At 37.1% G+C, this 20,053-nt stretch overlaps 1 long non-coding RNA gene across 1 annotated transcript; it reads right to left on the reverse strand.

Moving 5' to 3' along the window:
- Positions 1 to 341: 341 nt before the first annotated feature.
- LOC149843269 (uncharacterized) lies at positions 342 to 4,718 on the reverse strand. Its single transcript, XR_016431126.1, has 3 exons — positions 4,448 to 4,718; positions 3,924 to 4,154; positions 342 to 1,604 (listed from the first exon to the last, which is right to left on the reverse strand). It is a non-coding gene; the product is annotated as an uncharacterized LOC149843269 (long non-coding RNA).
- Positions 4,719 to 20,053: the final 15,335 nt, after the last annotated feature.

Here is a 20,053-nt window from a genome sequence, read left to right on the forward strand (position 1 = left end):
CGCAAATACACAGCCCGAATTTTAGCACCAAAATTTCACAAGCATTTTTCTTGTTCAAGCTACACTTTTACCAACCTACCAATCATAAAAACTTTTGAGTTGAAAATCCATTAAGAAGCCAAGGACAAGCCTATAAAATGAAATCAGGTCTAAAACTGCCTAAAAAATAAATGATCAAAGCATAGGATTCTTTTTAGAATTTGTTGTATTATAGAGAACATTGATTATTCCAGAAACATATTAACATAAGTTAAAAACAAAAATGAAAAAAAAATCCTTGTCTTTGGGCACAGAATTTCTATAGCCACTTTCCCCTTCCTGGCTTCAGTGTTGCTAGGGCTGCGAATAATAAAGAAGATGGATACTCAATCTGGGACAAACGCAACACAAGCTGACATACTGTCGAGAATTAATGGTTCAAATTGTAGAACCGTTCAAGCTTCCAGTCAGGTATAGGTATTATCAAGCTAGGGGTATTATTGCAATATCCTTTACAGAGTAGTTCATTCAAAGTTTCAAACTATAACATTAAAAGCACACCAAGCTACCAAAAAACTTGACTACGTACTAAAGAGAATAAAAATTTTAAAGGCTTATACCTATCACCGGGAAGGCCTTCCTTTCCTTGCAAAGCCTGAAAGGCATGCATACCACATGAGAAGTGCAAAATATCTTTCTCCCCTTATACAGCTACTAGATGAGTCTCAAACCCTAAGCAATCCTTGAAACGTTTTTATACAAAATAGAAGGATCTCAGCTCTTCTTGGCTTCCTATTTCCGGTTTTCTTATTTTACGAAGTAGATGTGAACTGTTTGAAAGTAGTACAAGCTTTAAACAAATCATAAATTTATGCCCCCATATTTTAGACTAGATGGCTCAAAACTTGGAGCCAAAGACTCGAAACAAACAGCCCAATCCATCAAAAAGACACATATGATAAGGCCCTTCCAGTGCTCAGTTGACTACTTGGGCATGTAAGTTTCATGGGGTATAATATCTAAATTTGGGCCCTTCTCATGCGTATTCCACTACATGTGAATATTTCCAATCGCAAACAATACTTCGACCTAATTTACTTATAAAAAAATGCCCAAAAAAACTAATTTTTTGCCGTCTTCAAGTCACAAATTTGAAACCATCTCCAACAGTGGAAAAAATTAATTATCTAAATAAAAACTTCATCATCAACAAAAGACTAAAAAAAGGGGAGAGAAAGGGCAGATGACAGAAACAAGTGGAGATGCCTCTTTAAGAATAAGACATCCAAAATCTTATTTCTATTGATGAAAAAAAACTCTTTGGAAGTAACCATTTTGTTATGCAATTGACAAAAGAATGCGTAAAACAAATGCAGAAGAAATTATGATGAGATAAAGCTAAGAAATGGGAAAGTTAATTCTTTGGTTGAGAAAGTGCATACAACATTTATAGACACCAGATGTAACACTATAAAAAGCAAAGGTGGAGAAAAGATCTTATGACCAATCACCTCCCGGCTGATTATAAAGCAAACTCATTCCCTTGTCATGCCTTCATTATCGTTATCTTTGCTTTCTCTAATACTGTAACCGCACGCAACATGAATGAAACTCCTTTATACAAGCTGCACAAGTTGTATACCATAATCAAATGATGAGAACCTATTAGGATAGTAGGTATAACAGCATTACAATTTGCATGGCACAACCATAACTGAACTTAGCAGTAAAAAAATGCTATGCACGGACTTAGAGCTTGATAAGGATTAGGTAGCTGGGTGGGAGGCACCTAACCAACATGAAGATATACCTGTTCTAGTAACACAACATTTTCAGAATTTTCACATTTTTATGATTTTTTATTTAAAAAATATTATATTTATTGGGTCTATTGGTGATGCGTAGGCGAGCCCTTTCAACTACCAAATGAAAGAGAATAAGAAAAGCTTTATATCAGAACTGAGTGGCCAATGGTACTCCAATTGCTTCTGCCTCTTAAGAACTGATCGTGTCCAAAAAAAAAAACCAAGCGGTACCCCCATTTAAGAATGGAATAGCAACCATGAGTTTACCCTTCAAGAAGTCTCTAATGCTTCTTCTAACACAGAAGTAGGAAAAAGACAATCTTGTTTTTATATTTTAGGTACAGTACCCTCATTTAAGAATGGAATAGCAACCATGAGTTTACCCTTCAAGAAGCCTCTAATGCTTCTTCTAACACAGAAGTTGGAAAAAGACAATCAGAATCCCCTATCCTGGTTAAACCAGGCAGAAGCCAAATGGAACATCATATACAAGATATAGCGTATCACCAGGTGAAACACCTTCCAATAGTACTATGAACCAATTATCATGAGATGATTTCAGGGAGATGGGATCAAACAAAATGAAATGGTATTTGCAATTACACCAACAAAATCATGGTTTTCGATGCATCCACAGAAAGAGATGGACAAATAGCGCCAAAACCCAACAAGTGATGACATACGGCTCAAAAATATAGCTCCAATAAAAAACTGCATCAGACATCCAGTATAGATGTTAGAAAAGTATTTTTGCCATCTAGCACACAGTCTCTTTGTGTGCATCCACAAACCACACATGCAACATATAAAGGGAATCTATTCACAGTTTCATTTCACTAAATACCTTTAGGAGAAGGAAACTCCACGCAGAACACTGCAAGAGAACAACCGCTACAGAAAATAATGCCATCTAAGATGCACAAAAAGGAAAAACCAGACTAGAGAAATGATAGTTACAGGACGCAAAATGAAGAACATGCACTGTAGACACTTATGCACTAGACCTGAGATTACAAGTATGGACCTCCCACCCAAAAGGACAAATTTAGCTGTTGTAAGAGAAACCATGAATCAAAGGGCAAAAGAAAAAAAAGACAACACCAAAAGAAAATGGCACTATACTGTAAGGAATATAAAAAACAACAGCATGCCGTTTCTTTGCTGTACCAAATACACATCTTTGCGCTGCATGTTTATCATAAGTTTAAGAGCATTTCATTGCATAGCAATGCGGTAAGTACTAAGTAGTCACTTGATTTCTCGTTTCAGAATAGGCTGATACATTGTCAAACAAGAAGAAAAGGCCAATCACCAAGAATATCGACCAACAAGGAGTGCAGGAAATGTTTTCAACGTACAAATTAAAAGCCCATTTGAACATCAATATTTTCATTCCAGACCACCTCTAACGCTAATACATATTGACCCGCAATGTGTGTACGCAACCCTTTGTAGAAAATAACGTGGTCCAACACAGCCTCCAAAAGTAACCCCGCCCTTTTGATTACACTGAAGTTCACAATAGTATAGTAAATTCAAAATGAGGTGACCAACCAGCATGCTATCGGCCAGTCACTTCAAAATTCATTAATGAGCTGGTTTACAAAATGGGAAAAACTGATATGGAGTCACAGACTCGAAGGCAGAAGTAGAAGTCACCACGAAACCCAAAGAAACTGGGCCTTCAACAGTATAAGCTACGCTTCCCCTCGCTTTAATTTACAAAATACGCCTCCCAAGGATTGAGGACAGTTAAAGGAAAAAATCGCCAATGCAACTGCACCTAGAACACACGAACCGACCACCATAAAAAGGACCAACGGGAATGAAAAAAATAAAAGATTCAAAAGCACACTGCCACCATCAACTAGAATGAAACACGCACCACACCAACTAACAAGCAACAAGGGATCAACGGAGAAAGACAGAAAGAAACCACTAAGATATACATGTGGACCCATAGAAATAGATTCATGAAAAACGTACGGCCCACCACCTCAATATTTCATGGTTTCAATCCAACAACCATTTGAATCCATTACTACCTTGAACTGCCATTTTGGGAGAATATTTCCTGGAGCAAGAACAAAGAATAAACCAATATAGCAAACGCACACATACATATGAAAAAACACGAACCTTGGTTTCCTGCACGCATTTATCTAATTGATAGAATGAACGGATAGGCACACGCCATCTTGGCAAACAAGGAGAGTGCTTTGAGTTTGAGCGATTCAGTCGGATGACAACGGGAAATAGCACGCATGTAAACAAGCATGTAGCTTCACATGCGTGCTGACAAGCGTGCTCTCTCTCGTTGTCAGGAAACTACTAGCCAAAGCACAGAAAGGAGAAAGAAGCGATCCACGCCTGCAACAGAAAGCCAAGAGAGCTGAGAAAAAATGGTTTGCATATACCACCAGAGGACCAACACAGACACACACCCAGAGAGAGAGAGAGAGAGAGAGAGAGAGAGAGAGAGAAGGGGGGGTGGGGAGGGGAGGAAAGGAAATCCGCAATGATTTCCTTACGTCGAAACACTCAACTGTTTTGACCGACACCACCACCCAATGAGCCCCACTATCACAAAGGACCATACTCAGTGAATACCCGGAAAGCGGAGCAGGTTATATGTTACCCCCCCGGAAAGGCAAAAAGAATACCGTTCCCGAGAAATCTTCGTGCTTCTTTGATGCATCCCTTATCCTTTAGACAACAGGAGCTTCAGCAGGAAAACGCCCCCATGCTTATGCTACAAGCTCGACGCCCATGAAACCAAGCCACCACCACCACCACTACAAGAACCCCAGAAAAGGAAAAGAAAATACCATCTAAAACACTGAAAAGGAGAGCCATTTTTTGGTCCTGAAGAGGAGCATATTCGAGAAAAGGGCAACGAAAAACCAGAAACCCGTTAGGACCTACCATACGAAAGGAACAAACAAAAAACAATCGGTAATAAGATGAAGCAAGATGGTGGTTAGGATAGGTAGCGTCACTATTTTATCCGAGGGTCTCTGCGAGCGAGAGAGAGAGAAGGGCGTCTGCAGTTGGCGTGATGAAATTGCGGCGTCTTATCTAAGAGGTCTCCGGTTCAAACCCCTCCGGGAGATATCTCCCCGCCTTCTTACAGAGAAGAAAACGGCCATGATGAGGCCGGAAAATACTCGAAGAGAAAAATACCCCAACGAATAGCCGAAGGCCCCCAAAGTTAAAAAAAGAAAAGAAAATCGTCATGTGTCACATACAATATATACTCGCGTCAGTACAAAGCAACAGATCCGCAGAATTTGTGCTACAAAGTAAATAAAATAACTGCAAAAGGTCGAACAAAGTATAGACACAAAGAAATAGAATAAAGCGGAGAAAGAAAGCGGAACTAACACTCTAAAAAATTAGAAATAATAATCACGATTTCCAGATCGAGATCAACAACCTCATGGTTCGATCATCAGGAACGATACAGTTCATGATTCTCGACATAAAATCCCGACAAAAGACCGTGATTTCCCCGCAGAGATCAGATCAAGATAAACGGAGAGATTATCAAAAGCAAGAATGTTGATCTGATTCAGACTAAGGATAAAGAAAAAAACGACAACAGTTTTCCCACTAAAATAGAGAATTTGATAACTGGAGAAGCGTGAAGAGGAAACTTGAAAAGAAAAAGGAAAAGAACGATAGAGAGAAAGAGTTTCCGATCTACACCGATAAACTCTAAGTTTTTCTCAATAATCGAGACTAAATCTCGAAAAAACCAAACCGGGAACACCAAATAACTCCCCGGAACTCATCGTTTCCCGGTGAACTCCAGCCACGAAGCCGAAAAAACGAAAAGAGGAACAAAAACGAAAACACTAAAACGATCTACCAAAAGCAAGCAAACGATATCACGTTATTTCCAAAACGATAACAAAAACTCTAAAAATCTCGCCACACTCACTCTTCTCCCTGAAAAAAAAAAAACTAATCTCACCGGAAAACACGCCGGAATCCTGAAAATCAAACTAAATGCCAAAAAAAGGAAAAAAAAAACACAATCCCGACCGCCGAAAATCACGATAATGACAAACCCAAACACAAAGAAAACGAAGTAAGAAATTAAAAATAAATAAATAGAGGACGAACCTCCAATCGCGATCGATCGAAAAGATGAATAGATACTCGTAAGCAGAAGAAATTTCCGGAAGCTAGAAGAGAGGAAGAGAGCAAAAAGAGAAAACAGAATAGGGAAAAGAAGAAGAAGAAAACGACTACGCGAAGTCTAGAAGAGTCTGCTGAGCGTAAATCGGAACGTCCTTATAAATAGTTAAACAAAATTTTTAGTAATATTCATATTCACGCATAAACTTCCAGCATAATTCAAAAAACCCTTGTATTTTGAAAATTTTAAAAAAAGTGCACGTAAAGTTTATTGCATTTAATTGTAGCTAGGTAAACAAAGAAAGTGCTTTCTAGGGGAGGTATATATGAACTCACTTTGACAATAAAGCTGCTTTTTCATATATTGATGAAGGCATGTTTGTTTCACTTTTTTTGTAGAAAAGAGACCTTATTTTCTATAAAAATAAGCCTTTTTTTTTTATAAAAAAATGCATGAAACAAATGCCTCTTTACTCACCAACGAGGGTTTCACTTGTTTGTCACCATGTGTTGGGATGTTGCAAGTTCAAAACCCAATGGTATGTTGTGTAACTGGTGGGGGTTTGCCTAACCCTAGCTTGCCTATAAAAAAAGGGCTTCTTATTCAAATTTTCTTCTTCCATTTAAAGTTTGATTGCTTTGTGGCATGAGAATGGTGATGATATAAAAAACAGTACATTTTAATGATAAATTAAAAACAATAAAAAAAAAAACAGTGTCTATACCAATCCATGAGGAGGCTGCCAAAGCCAAGTTGGCATACAAGACAAAAGAGTATATCCAAATTGTTACTGGCCAACAAAGCGTTATCTTTATAGTAACCTAAGACAAACTTTTTTTGAATGAAGTAGCGTAAGACAAGTTAATAGTATGAAATAGTTTATTTCGGATAGAAAAATTTTATTTATACACTAACTTTTGCCAATATATAATTTTCAAAATTAGCTTCACTTTTACGAAATTTTAACTGCAAGTTTTTTAAAACTGAAGACTTCAGGTTGAAGTCCATCTTAAGAAAACGTTTTTTTTTTGTTTCCCATATTATCCTTTAAAATTGGAAAAACTCGTTTATTTTCACAAGAAACAAAAAGGTAAATACTTTAAACACAGATATTATTGTAATTTGACTTGAGATTAAAACCTGATTCAACATATGATAATAAAGGCAAAATCTTCCTATGGCAGTTTTCACAAAAGCATCAGGAGCTTCAGTTTTCTTTCTTTCGTTTTTACAAAGAAAGCTGTGGTTAGGCAGACCCTACCTAGAGTGTCGACAGATCGGGTTTGACCCGGACCCTTACTAAACCTCGTGGGGTCAAGGTTTGGTAATTAATAAGAAGACCCAATTAGAATCCAGGTCGGATTCTAATTGTCCGATTAATACATGGAGCCAAGTATGATCTGCGAAATTTTATACCAGACCGGGCCCGACCCGAGTTGTGATTAAGATTCACAATTTTTTGATATAAAATTGATAAAGATATTATTTTACCGGGTATGGTCCGAGTCTGGTTCATGTATAGTCCTTACAAGATCTAGGTATGGTTTCTCTTATGATGGGTTTGATTAGACCTGGCTTCGGACCCGATACCACCATCCCAAATCGGGTTTGAATCTGGTTCTACCTGAGTCCAAACCAAACCTAACCCGTTGACACGCCTACCCATATCCGTTATACAACCATGCCATTTAGGGTTTGAACTTGAAACATCCGTGACATGCACTAACTGTTGTTACCCAGAAGTGTCAATGGGTCAGGTTTAGTTTGGACACAGGTGGAACCAGACTTGGACCAGATTTTTAGGTATGGTATGGTATGGGTTTCAAACCCGTACCTAATCAGGTCTACTATAAGAGAAACCATACCCAGACCCGATGAGAACTACATGAACCGGACTAGGACCATACTTGATAAAATAATATTTTTATCATTTTTACATTGAAAATTGTGGGTCTTAATTGGAACTTGGGTCAGGTCCAAATCTGGTATAAAGTTGCACAAACTATACCTGATTCCATGTATTAATCGGATCTCTGGTCCAGACCTGGGTCTTAATCGGGTCTTCCTATTTATCACCATACCCAGATCCTATAGGATTTAGTCCAGGCCGGATCCGGATAAACCAGACCCGTTGACATCCCTACTCCTACCAGACAAGGGAGCCACCATTACTTTAGAAATTCTCGTAAACGAAATTTTCCCTAAACAAAAGCACGACTTGTTTTTAAAAAGTCTTCAAACAGTCAGCAGCTTTTCTTCAATTGTACAAAAAAGTAGTGGTCATTTTGAAAATTTCTTTTTCTATTTAGCAAAACAACAAAAATCTAACAAGTTGCGGTGGGAGGAGGACAAAAGATAAGAACGGCACGAGGAGATAAGAATAAAAAGTACAAATTTTACCGTTTATGGAGAGGGGAGTGGCCACGGGCGTCCCCCCCTTATTGACCGCATGAATAGATGACACGTTTTACTGTACGGACTATCTTATCCTTCAGAATAACAGTTATTACGAATCTACCATTCGAAAAAGGAGGGAGGGAGGAGAGCAGATCTGTTGATCCATCAAATCAACTTAAGAAAGTGATTTGAAATCTTTACCCGTCCATTGCATGAGCCCACTGTTTTTTTTATGAAAATTGCGGACGGTGAGGATCCTAAATCACTTTCTTTAAAGTGATTTGGTGGATCACCTGATATGCTCTCGGGAGGGAGGGACAGAAAACGTGAGGGCGGGGACTAAACGACGCACCACTTGTATCTCGACACGTGGTAATTCGTGCGATGGTAATCATGTTGATTTTTAAGAGAGAGGGAGGGGACGGATCCAAGACGTCCGGATTCGGACCGTACGCGATCCAAACCATTTACGTTCCTGCTTTCACGTGCACCACTAGAGAGGGATGGAAAGTTTTCCTGCTTTCTCAGGTAACTATGCCCATAAAAGATGTGGATTCGGTGACATGTGACACGTGACACGGATTCGACTCGAAAGTTCAAAAAAAATGAATCACAAATGAATTTTTTAATTTTTTAATCAATATATAAAATGTATTTTTGATATTTTAATGTTTAAAAATATTTTTTATTGAAATAACATTCATATGATAAAAAAAAACAATGAAATATACACTGTAAAAATCAGTGTTCGAGTCTGCGTGTCTTCATGTGTCACCTCAAATACGAGGACAAATGGCATGTCCCTGTGACAGGCTGGGAGCTTGCGGTGGCGAGTAAGGCTTTTGATGGGCCGGGCATGAAATGGGTCTGACATGATTCTGGACGTTGATAGTAGGGATGAGTCGGATCTAGGCATTATTGAATCCAACATAATCGGTTGCAGAGTCTGATGGAGAATGGTAATCCCAAGGCCTGAACCGATTTGCTACTCGGATATCTTTTATTTCCAATCGATGGCCTGGTGGGCTTAATTTGTTGGTTCTGAACTCTGATCTGGGTAGGATCCGGATCCAGGTCTTTAGCAACTGGATCTTGTGTAGGAGTGTAACAAGGAAATAAGGAACCAAAAACAATGCATAGAGAGCTAGTGCAAAATGTGAGTGCAATTTTAGGTTAAAAAATAGGATTAATTATTGATCGAACGATTGGGATTGTCTAGGTTTGGTTCAAATTAAAAGAGGTCCAATTGGCCTTTGGCCAACCCATTTGGAAGCAAAACCACAAATATTAAATTTTATCACAATAAATTCATAAAACATGAAAATCACAACAAAATCATGGTAAATTCATTTTTATCACCTATTTCAAACATGCTATGTTTTGTCCTTTTTTTCAACAACTGAACCCCTCCTTGAGTTTTATTAAAACAAATTTGCAATTATGAAAATGGCAATAAATTCATAACAAAGAGTCAATTTCTCACCTGTTTTAAGCAATGCGTATTTTGGTTGTGTTCTTTATATAACAGAACATTTGTTTGAGTTTTTTTCTATTTTCTATTTTCTATTTTCTATTTGAAATATTTCCTTTATTTCTATTTCTTTCTTAAATCTGCCATTAACCAAAATTTTTGAAAGCTGATGAAATTTTTCTTTACTAGCAAACTTCCAAAATCGAGATCACTATGATGAAAGAAATTGATCATTCGAATGATAATGGAATAAACGTCAACGATCAATTTCTTTGTACTGCTTTGGAGGGAGATCTTTCGTACCTTTCTAAATTCACCCTATAAATGTACGGTAGAAAAGCCAAAATAAGTTGGTCCTTATGAAACTGATTGAGAACCTGTTTTACCCTCATGGCTAGGGGTGTCAACCGGTAGGATTTGGTTCTGACACAGATGGAACTAGACTTGGGCCTGATTTTTGGGTATGGTATTGGGTGACTCGACTCTAATAGGATCCGCTCTAAGAAAAATCATACTCAAACTCAATAAGAACTACATGAACCAGACCTGGACCTTACCCGGTAAAACCATATTTTATTATCATTTTAACATTGAAAAAATGCGGGTCTTAATCAAAACTCGGGTTGGGTTCAGGTCTGGTATACAATTTCACAAACTATACCCAGATGTATGTATTAATTGGACCTTCAGGTCCAGACTCAGCTCTTCTTATTTTATCACCATACGGACCTTATAGTGTTTGGTTCGGGTTGGGTCCGGACCTGTTGACACCTCTACTCATGGCACAAAGAGGCAAGAAAAAACTATAAAATCTGTTCAAACTTTTTTTATTTTTTGAAAGGCAAGCTGGGGTTAAGCAGACCCCTACTAGTTATACAAAGATACCATTGGGATTTGAACTTGCAAAGCCCCAACACAAGGTGACGTGCACTAGCTGCTCCTACCAGATGAGCGGAGCCCCGTTGGTAAAATTTGTTCAAACTTTATCATAATTTGTTCTATTTTTCATATGTTCACCTTATATAAAGTGGAAAAGCCAGTCCATGATTTTCTTTTAGCCCATCATAGAACCAACCCTTGAACATTTTGCAATAGAAGAAAACACTGTAAAATTTAGTGGAATTTATCATAATCGATTAGTTAACATGTCGATTGGCCACCACCGCAGTGGTCAGTGAGGTTCTGTGTCAAGTTGAAGGCTTAGGATCAACTTGGGATATCACATTTTCAATAAGTTTTTGATATTGTTAGAAATTTACCTAAATTTATGCTGTTAATTAATAACACATTTTTATGAATTATTTAACTTGGGATATCATTAACTCAAGTTGAATTAACAAAATAAAGTTAATGATTTACCCTTAAAACAATAATATTGTTGGAAAACAATTTGAAAAACACACCTAAAGTGTAATGATCCTAAACTCACTCATGAAAATTTGCGATTTTATTTTTAAACGAATATATGTTTTTAAATCACTGCAGAAAGACAAACCCATGGATCCGGGGTACGTACATCAAAGATTTATATCACCAACCCATATCCATTCCAAACAAAAAATTTATTTAACCAAGATTTAATGTAAATCAAATTCAATCTTAATAGACTCAAACATTATGTCTAAAAGTTTAACAAAAATAAATCCCCAACATGGTTAGAATCTCAGCAACCCATCATAAACGTTGCCACCTCTAGCTAGTAATTCAGCTCTGCCATCATCATACTCAAATAATCTTGAGCCTCAACACCTGAAAAAGATTTTTAAAAATGAAGTAAGAATCGAAGTCCTTGCACGAGACCTCACATAATTTAACAGTAAGAAAATAAACATACATCCGAAACATTTATAAGGTTAAAAACATTTTTTAAGCACACATTACAATTTAAACAGGCTTCTCAAATCAATGAAAGAACCAAAACGTAATTGATGCATGTATCATATTTTATAAATGACTTTTTATATAATTATTAATCATTGTTTTTTACTGCATGTCAATACTTAATACAACTCATTTAAGTTTCATCTTGTATAAGACCCACATATACTAAAAACAGGTCAAATTCTCGAGGTCTAAGGCAGTCTTCAGTTGTATTTCAAATATACAATTTATATTTTATTAACTGAGTCTCACATACACGTCCCTCGACTGACGTCGAACATCTCCATCCTAGGTCAGAACATTGGGCATACTCACCCAATGCCAGGACAACAAGGACACCATCACCATAGGCCACCATACTGACATCATCGAACATCCTCACCCTAGCCAATCATTATCAGAGCATCCTCACCATGAACGACCACCGTCAGAGCATCTTCACCATAGATGGTACTAGTCAATATACCAAGATTCTGCAGCTCACTATCTCTCGTGACCGTCATTTCAGGTTCCCAAAATCCACAGAGGGCAACCAAGAATCAAGCTATTGGGTTATTCAATTTTTTATAAGCTTTTAAATTATCAAAGTTTATTTTCAAGAATAACATGCAACTCATCATACATCATACCACAACATAATAATGCATCTCATAATTTATTATTTTAAGAACAACACCCAAGCATATGGCTTCTAAAGGCCCACAAGTGATTCGACAATAACCACCATACAATTTAATACACTTAAATGACAATATAGATTTAAGTTAATACCAAACTCACGTGAACAAGAGAATACTGATTTGTATTCATATCAACTCACCTAGAATAAATACCTATATATGTGCATGGCTACAAGAAATCAGATGCATAACCACGTTATTGTGTGAAGATTTCATAAATGGTGCAACAAGCCAATATGCCAAATTCGATTAAGCCATGTGTGATTGTTGGATTTAGTAATGCATACAACTAAATCGCTTGTATCACATGTGAATGAAAATGATGAAGATGCTTTGAGAATGTCCACAAATCAGGGCAATTATGCTGATATGCAAAGATCGCACTGAGATCATACAAATGATTGGGTGCAGAGCGATCATACTGGCACATAACCATAATTGCACAAACAGAAGTAAAGGTAGTACTCAAAATGGGTATGAACCATTTCATGATTAAACAGAGTATGATAAATGGCAAATCTAAGTAGGTGTATCTTGATAATCAGGAGACTAATGGTGATGAAAATAATAATGATAATGAAAGCCAATAATGGTGGTGATACATGATAACAAGTGATGAATAATTGGTAATTATATCATATAAAATGGTAGCCCCTAGCATGTACAAAAGTCCTAGCGATCCATAAACAAGAAAAGCTGAAAAGGCAGGTAAGTCTGGGATACAATTTCATAACAAAATACTTTTCATAACAAAATACTACCTTTGAAAATGATAGCTAAACAAAAAAAAAAAAAATTACTGAAGAACACTTCAACGATCCAAAGGTTATGATGGTGGACAAGCTTATAACTATAAATCAGAAAATTTATTAAATTCATACACTGACATTGTATAAAATATAAGCTATTTGGAGAAGCTTCTCTAAAATTCACTGTTAAGACATATATCAGACATGGCTTTTAGATTGAGAACTTAGCCCAAGAAAGCAAGCACCCTAGAGCATTGATAGATCACCAATTATTATAATAACAAATTTCTCGCAAGTTCTAAAATAACAGCATCAAAACAAACTACTCACTCCTTTGAATGAAAATGAAGTTCAATACTAAGATTGATGAATGTATAACCGATTGCATGTATCTTATTCCATCTTGCTCTGCAACATGACTACGAAAAACTACCTGTTCAAGATGCCATATTTAAGTCACCCCACCATTTTCACAATTCATTTCATCGGCAGAGGGAATTTCATAGAGAAAGCATGTTGTGAATAAATGTTAACCCACCATCAATATGTTGTTATAATGTTATATATACAATGATCAACAAGAAAACAGCTTTACTCAAAAGCTGAAAAACAAAATAAATAAAAGCACAAAGATAAATCTATATAGAGAGAGAGGTGATGGTGCCTGTCAAACCATGAAAGACCATGTACCTTATAATAGGTTGAACAGAGGAGATGGGTTGGGGGATTCGGTCCTCCCTTGCTCCTAAAAGATGTGCAGCCTCCTTCGCTCTCTAACTCTCTCTTTCAAAACGTGGATATGAGAGTGAGAAGAAGACCCAACTAATAAAGAGGAGGTTTCCCAACCAAAGTGGGTCTCCCTTCTAAGATTCTCAAAATGACGTCTCTTCTTGGAAAGTTCTAAAAAAACAACTTCCCAATCCTAAGCAACATAATTTGTTTTCATTTTATTAAAATTTTCATTAACTTCTAATCTAATACAACTTACTAATATTAGTAGCTTATAGCTTAGGCTTTATCTATTTAAAACAATTTAGTAGATGTGGACTATGGATCTTCTTCGTTAGGTCCACAATCCAACCTAGGGTCCAACAAAAATTACTAACCTTCCAATTAAACAATATTAATTAATTAATATAAATTAATTAAACCATATTAACTACTCAATTATTAGAGAATTCAAAGAAAAAATGGCACTAAATTAAATTAAATGAATCTTAGAACTTTAGAAAAATACTGAGTATTACATAAAGTTTTGACAATGATAAAAAACACACCTAAGTTTTGGTAATTACAACATATATTTAATGGCAACTTTGATGGAAGTAAACCATAGATTTTTTAAATAATCATAAAAAAGTCTAGATGCATTTCTAAAAATGTCAAAAACTTTAACGTGTTTTTTGTTATCACCCAAAGTTTATGTGCTTTTTAAAAATTTTCCCACAATATTAACAAACACGTCATAAACTTATGGGTGTACACTCTTCCTTTACACGGTTCTAATATTTAAAAGTAAGAATTAAGCATTGGAATATGTTGGGTATGTTTTATTTACAATTTTCATGCATTAAAGCTGCCTCAAAAATGATGTTTCTTTTTTTTATGATGAGAAACTTTCCTATGAACGTGTCACTTAGGGCACGTTTGGAAGCAAGAAAAATTCTTAAAAAAAATCTTATAGGAAGTTTTGACATGATAACTTTTTGAAATGAAAAATTCTCACTTATTTGTGTAGCATGAGAAGAAACGAAAAAAAAAGTGAAAAAATGAGAGAGAGGGTTCAATTAACACCCTCTCAGAGACCAATAGGAGCTCTTTGTTTGCTTGTGCGCTTAAAAGGCCAAATTTCAGTGTTTGTGATTACTCAAAGCTACGTTGCGGGGGGCTTCACTTTTAAGCTCGTAACAAGTTTTTACTAGAGCCTTGTCAATGTTGGGATTGACAATGGTGCCAAAGAAAAATATAATGACTCCTTCAGGTAGTATGGTATCTCCTGAAAAAGAGTTCATGGTCGATGATCGTGTGTCAGCTATTGCGTGTGATGTCACCAAGCTGATGAAAACATCAACCAACGTGGAGAAGTTGGTTAATTGGACTTGTGTTGCTTTTACGGATCTCAAACTGGCGATCAAGATTGCAGTAGAGGGGGTGACAGATTATGTGGAAAGTCTTGCCACTAGATTTAGGGTTTCAGTGGATGATCTAGCCACCAAGTTTGATGATATGCTAGGACGGTTCAACATCATGACTGCAAAAATAGATGTTGTTTGATGAAAAAATGATCAATTTGAGTGACAATTGAGGATTGTTCCAACTGGTGGAGCTGTCGTGCATGTGGATAGGCCATGTATCAAGCTACTTGCGCCCACAAAGTATAGGGGCATTCGAAGCTCACGAGACCTTCATTTACCAAATATAGCAGTATCTTGATGGTGTTGTGATGGAGTAAGACGCAAATAGGCTGCATACTGCAATAATGTACTTTGCAGATGAAGCGACTCTTTGGTGGAGATGTCAATTAGGTGATGTTCAGCGTGAGCTTATCATGATAGACTCATGGCCTAAGAAAGAGCTACATGACTTCTTTTTACCCAAAAATGAAGAAAGATTGACCCACAATAGGTTGCTGGCATTGAAATAGACAGGGTCAGTTTATGACTATGTCAAGGTCTTTACCTTAGTGATGTTGGACATCGAGAACATGAGCGACACATATCGTTTGTTCTACTTCAGAGATGATTGCAGGTGTGGGCAACTACAAAACTCATTCGACATGATCCTCCAACTCTTGTTGTGGCGCTTGTTGTTGCGAAGAAGCTTGTCGAGAGGCACGATACGATATTTTAAGGTAAACAATATGGAAATGACAATAACAATAATAATCGAAGGGATAATCAAAGGAATGACAATGGGCAGAATGCTAGCCGTGGAAAACTGCAGAATCAGGGCCGACAAGATGACTAGAATAATAATAACAACAATTAGAACAAGAATAACTTTCAGGGGGTCAACTATTAACGTTGTGATTGTCATATCTGTTATGGCGATCACTGGGCCGATGCATGTGTAATCACAATCATTTAATGGCAACTTTGATGGAAGCAAACCATGGATTTTTTAAATAACCATAAAAAGTCTAGATGCATTTCTAAAAATGTCAAAAACTTTGCTGTGTTTTTTGTTATCACCCAAAGTTTAGGTGTATTTAAAAAATTTCCCCACGATATTAACAAACAGGTCGTAAACTTATGGATGTACACTCTTGATTCACATGGTTCTAATCTTTAAAAGTAAGAATTAAGCATTGAAATATGTTGGGTATGTTTTATTTACAATTTTCATGCAATAAAGCTGACTCAAAAATGATGTTTCTTTTTTTAATGATGAGAAACTTTCCTATGAACGTGTCACGTAGGGCACGTTTGGAAGCAAGAAAAAATCTTTAAAAAAAAAATCCTATAGGAAGTTTTGACATGATAACTTTTCGAAATGAAAAATTCTCACTTATTTGTGTAGCATGAGAAGAAACGAAAAAAAAGTGAAAAAACGAGAAAGAGGGTTCAATTAACACCCTCCCGGACACCAATGGGGGCTCTCAGTGGTTGGTAGGAGCTGTCAGTGCATGTCTCCTTGTGGTGAGATGTTGCAGGTTCAAACCTCAGTGGTATGTTGAGTAAATAACTGGTGGGGTCTGCCTAACCCCATCTTGCCTTTGAAAAAAAAAACCTGAGAGAGAGAGAGAGAGAGAGAGAGAGAGAGAGAGAGAGAGAGAGACCTGAAAATGGTGGTGGGTAAGGGAAAGCTCTTCTGTGGCAAACCATGGGATGAGATGTGTTGTCGGTGAAAGGTTGCCTTAATTAAAAAGAAATTTTGATAATAAAAATTTCTCCAACCCCATGGGGGTGAAATTTTTTATATAAAAATCATACTTTATAGGAAAACTTTTTTTTTCAAAAAATTTCTCTTGTTTGAAAAAAATTCATTTTTTTTCCTAGCATTTTCTACCATTTTTCTCGATTCAGATAATTATTAGAAAAAAACTGTGGGATACATCCTGGAAGCAATGGGGTTTGATTAGAGCACACCGATTAGAAAATGATGTTTTGTGTTTTTAAACCATCTTTACCTACAAATTGTTCGATTTTACTACCTAAATGGCTAAATTGTATGATTATTAAGCACATTACCATAATAGAAAAACGTATTCAAAACCTAGACCTTGCAAACGAGAGAGTGCACTGCCATTGGTTCAACTTGAGAACCCTGAAAAGAGTGACAGGAGCGTGAAGTGTGAAAGTTGAAGATTCATACACCAGTGGTGTTCTAGCAATTTACAGGAAAAATAGTGGCAATGTTGTTGCTTGGATAGCCTTCTAGTCTAGCTAGAGTAATAAGTCACAAAAACCTGTAAACTCTCACTATTCACCCAGTATTGGTTATCCTATTCATGGAGAGAGAGAGATGTCTCACGTGGAAGCGCGCTTTTTACCGCTCTTAGTGTTAGAGAGATAACAAAAGTATTTCATTTAATATATATAAAGTGGTAGCTGCCTACCACCTTCTGCGCTAAACAGTGCGCGACCATGAGATCGTGCGTGATCTGTCGGTTGTACTCTGAAAAGTAGCAAAGAGAGGTTTTAGCGGCAGTTGCTGAACCGCCGCTAAAGCCCTTTGGGCAGAAAAAAAATTGATGAGTACGCGCATCCACTCGGGTTTCGCTTGAAAAATTGTAACCAGCTACCTCTCTCTCTCTCTCTCTCTATATATATATATATATATATACACTGAAATTTGTGAACCAAAATATGAGCATTTTCAATACCTTTTTTTTGCAAATCCAACCATGTGGATGTGTTTGGCATGAAGAATTTATTGGAATAAGCCAACAAAGTATAGGGGCACTCGGAGCTCAAGAGACCTCGAGAACTTCATTTACCAGATAGAGCAATATCTTGACACTGCTGGTGAAGGAAGATGCAAATAGGCTATGCACTGCAATGATGTACTTTGAGAATAAAGCTACTCTTTGGTGAAGATATCATTTACGCGATGTTCAACGTGAGCTTATCGTGGTAGACTCATGGCCTCAGAAAGAGCTACATGACTTCGTTTTGCCCAAAAATCAAGAAAGTTTGGCCCATAATAGGTTCCTGACATTGAAACAGTCATGACCTTCACCTCGGTAATGTTGGACATCGAGGACATGAGTGATGCAGATCTGTTGTTCTACTTCAGGCATGGATTGCAGGGGTAGGCAACCATGAAACTCATTCAACATGATCCTCCAAATTTCGTTGCGCTGTTTGTTGTTGCAGAAAAGCTTGTCGAGAGGCACAACACGATATTTTAAGGTAGACAACATGAAAATGACCATAACAATAATAATCGAAGGGATGATCAATGGAATGACAATGGGCAGATGCTTGCCATGAAAAATAGCAGAATTAGGGTTGACAATATGACCAAAATAATAATAACAACAATTAGAACATGAATAACTTTTAGGGGGTCAACTATTATCATTGTGATTGTCATATCTGCCATGGCGATAACCGGGCTGATACATGTCCCAACAGTAATCGCGGTCAAGGGAATAGAGATAATTGCACACCCCGAGATGCGAATGTTGTTTAGGGTAAAACAGTTCATCAACCTGCAGATGCGTCAACTGTTGGGAAAATACATATGATGAATGCAACGAAGGTGACAACTACTGTAAAGTCACCTATATGCAAAGAACTGATGTACTTAGAACTTCTGCTCAACGAAAGACTTATCAAGGCATTGATAGACATAGGTGCTACACATAACTTTATCTCTTGTGAAGAACCAGAATGATTGAGATTACAGTGAGAAAAGAAGGAGAGACGCATGAAAGCAATTAACTCCAAAGCAAGAGCCATCTACGGTGTTGTTCGTAACGCTCCAGTGCGAATCTATAACTGATCAGGAAGGATCACATTTTTAGTTGCACTGATGAATGATTTCAAAGTCATAATTGGGATGAAATTTTTTAGAAGTAACAATGCATTGTCGATGCCTTATCTTTGAGGGTGAGAATCAACCTTGCATGGTTACCACGCTACATGCAGAGAAGCCTCACAAGCGCTTATTGTTCATGTTCTAATTAAAGAGAGGCATGAAAAGTGGTGATGAGACTATTCTTGTCATGATTTGGGCAATGGATGAAGTGGGAGAAGTCGTTCATGTCTCAAGGGCCCTAGTGCCTGTATTGAAGGAGTTTTGTGATATTATGCTCGCCAAATTGCTGAAGAAGCTACTTCCAAGGAGTGAGGTAGATCATCAAATTGAGTTAGTGCTGGGTGCATGACCACTCATCATGGCTCCATACCATATGATAATTTCTTCATGCTCAAATGAGGGATAATCCAACCGTCTAAAGCTCCCTTTGAAATGCCTGTGCTATTTCAGGCAAAGTACAATGGGTCAAAGCGTCTGTGCGTCGACTATAGGGCATTGAATAAATTGTCAGTAAAGAACAAAAACTATTTTTTTTATCGCAAACTTGTTTGATTAGCTAAAAAAGGCTAAGGTCTTCTCTAAGTTGGACCTTAGATCAGGTTATTGGCAAGTAAGAGTTGCTAAAGGAGATGAAGCGAAGACCACTTGTGTAATGTGTTATGATGCATTCAAATTTCTTATTATGTAATTCGGTCTGACGAATGCACCCGCAACCTTCTCAACTTGATGAACAAGATTTTTTACCTGCACCTTGATAAGTTTGTTGTCATTTATTTGGGCAACATAGTGGTGTATAGCGACTATGTTGGAAGGCAAAACTTGCAGCACTGTTCACTTGAGACGATAACATAAGCCAACTGACAAGCGATCTTCTTGAGTAGGTTTGAGATGCTTTGTGGAACAATCCAATGGCCCAACAACTGATTGTGTTGGTAGAAGAAGGAAATAGGTCAAGATTTTGG

Source organism: Nuphar pumila, chromosome 3 (assembly GCF_984573655.1).
Source record: "Nuphar pumila chromosome 3, dmNupPumi1.hap1.1, whole genome shotgun sequence".
NCBI lineage: Eukaryota > Viridiplantae > Streptophyta > Magnoliopsida > Nymphaeales > Nymphaeaceae > Nuphar > Nuphar pumila.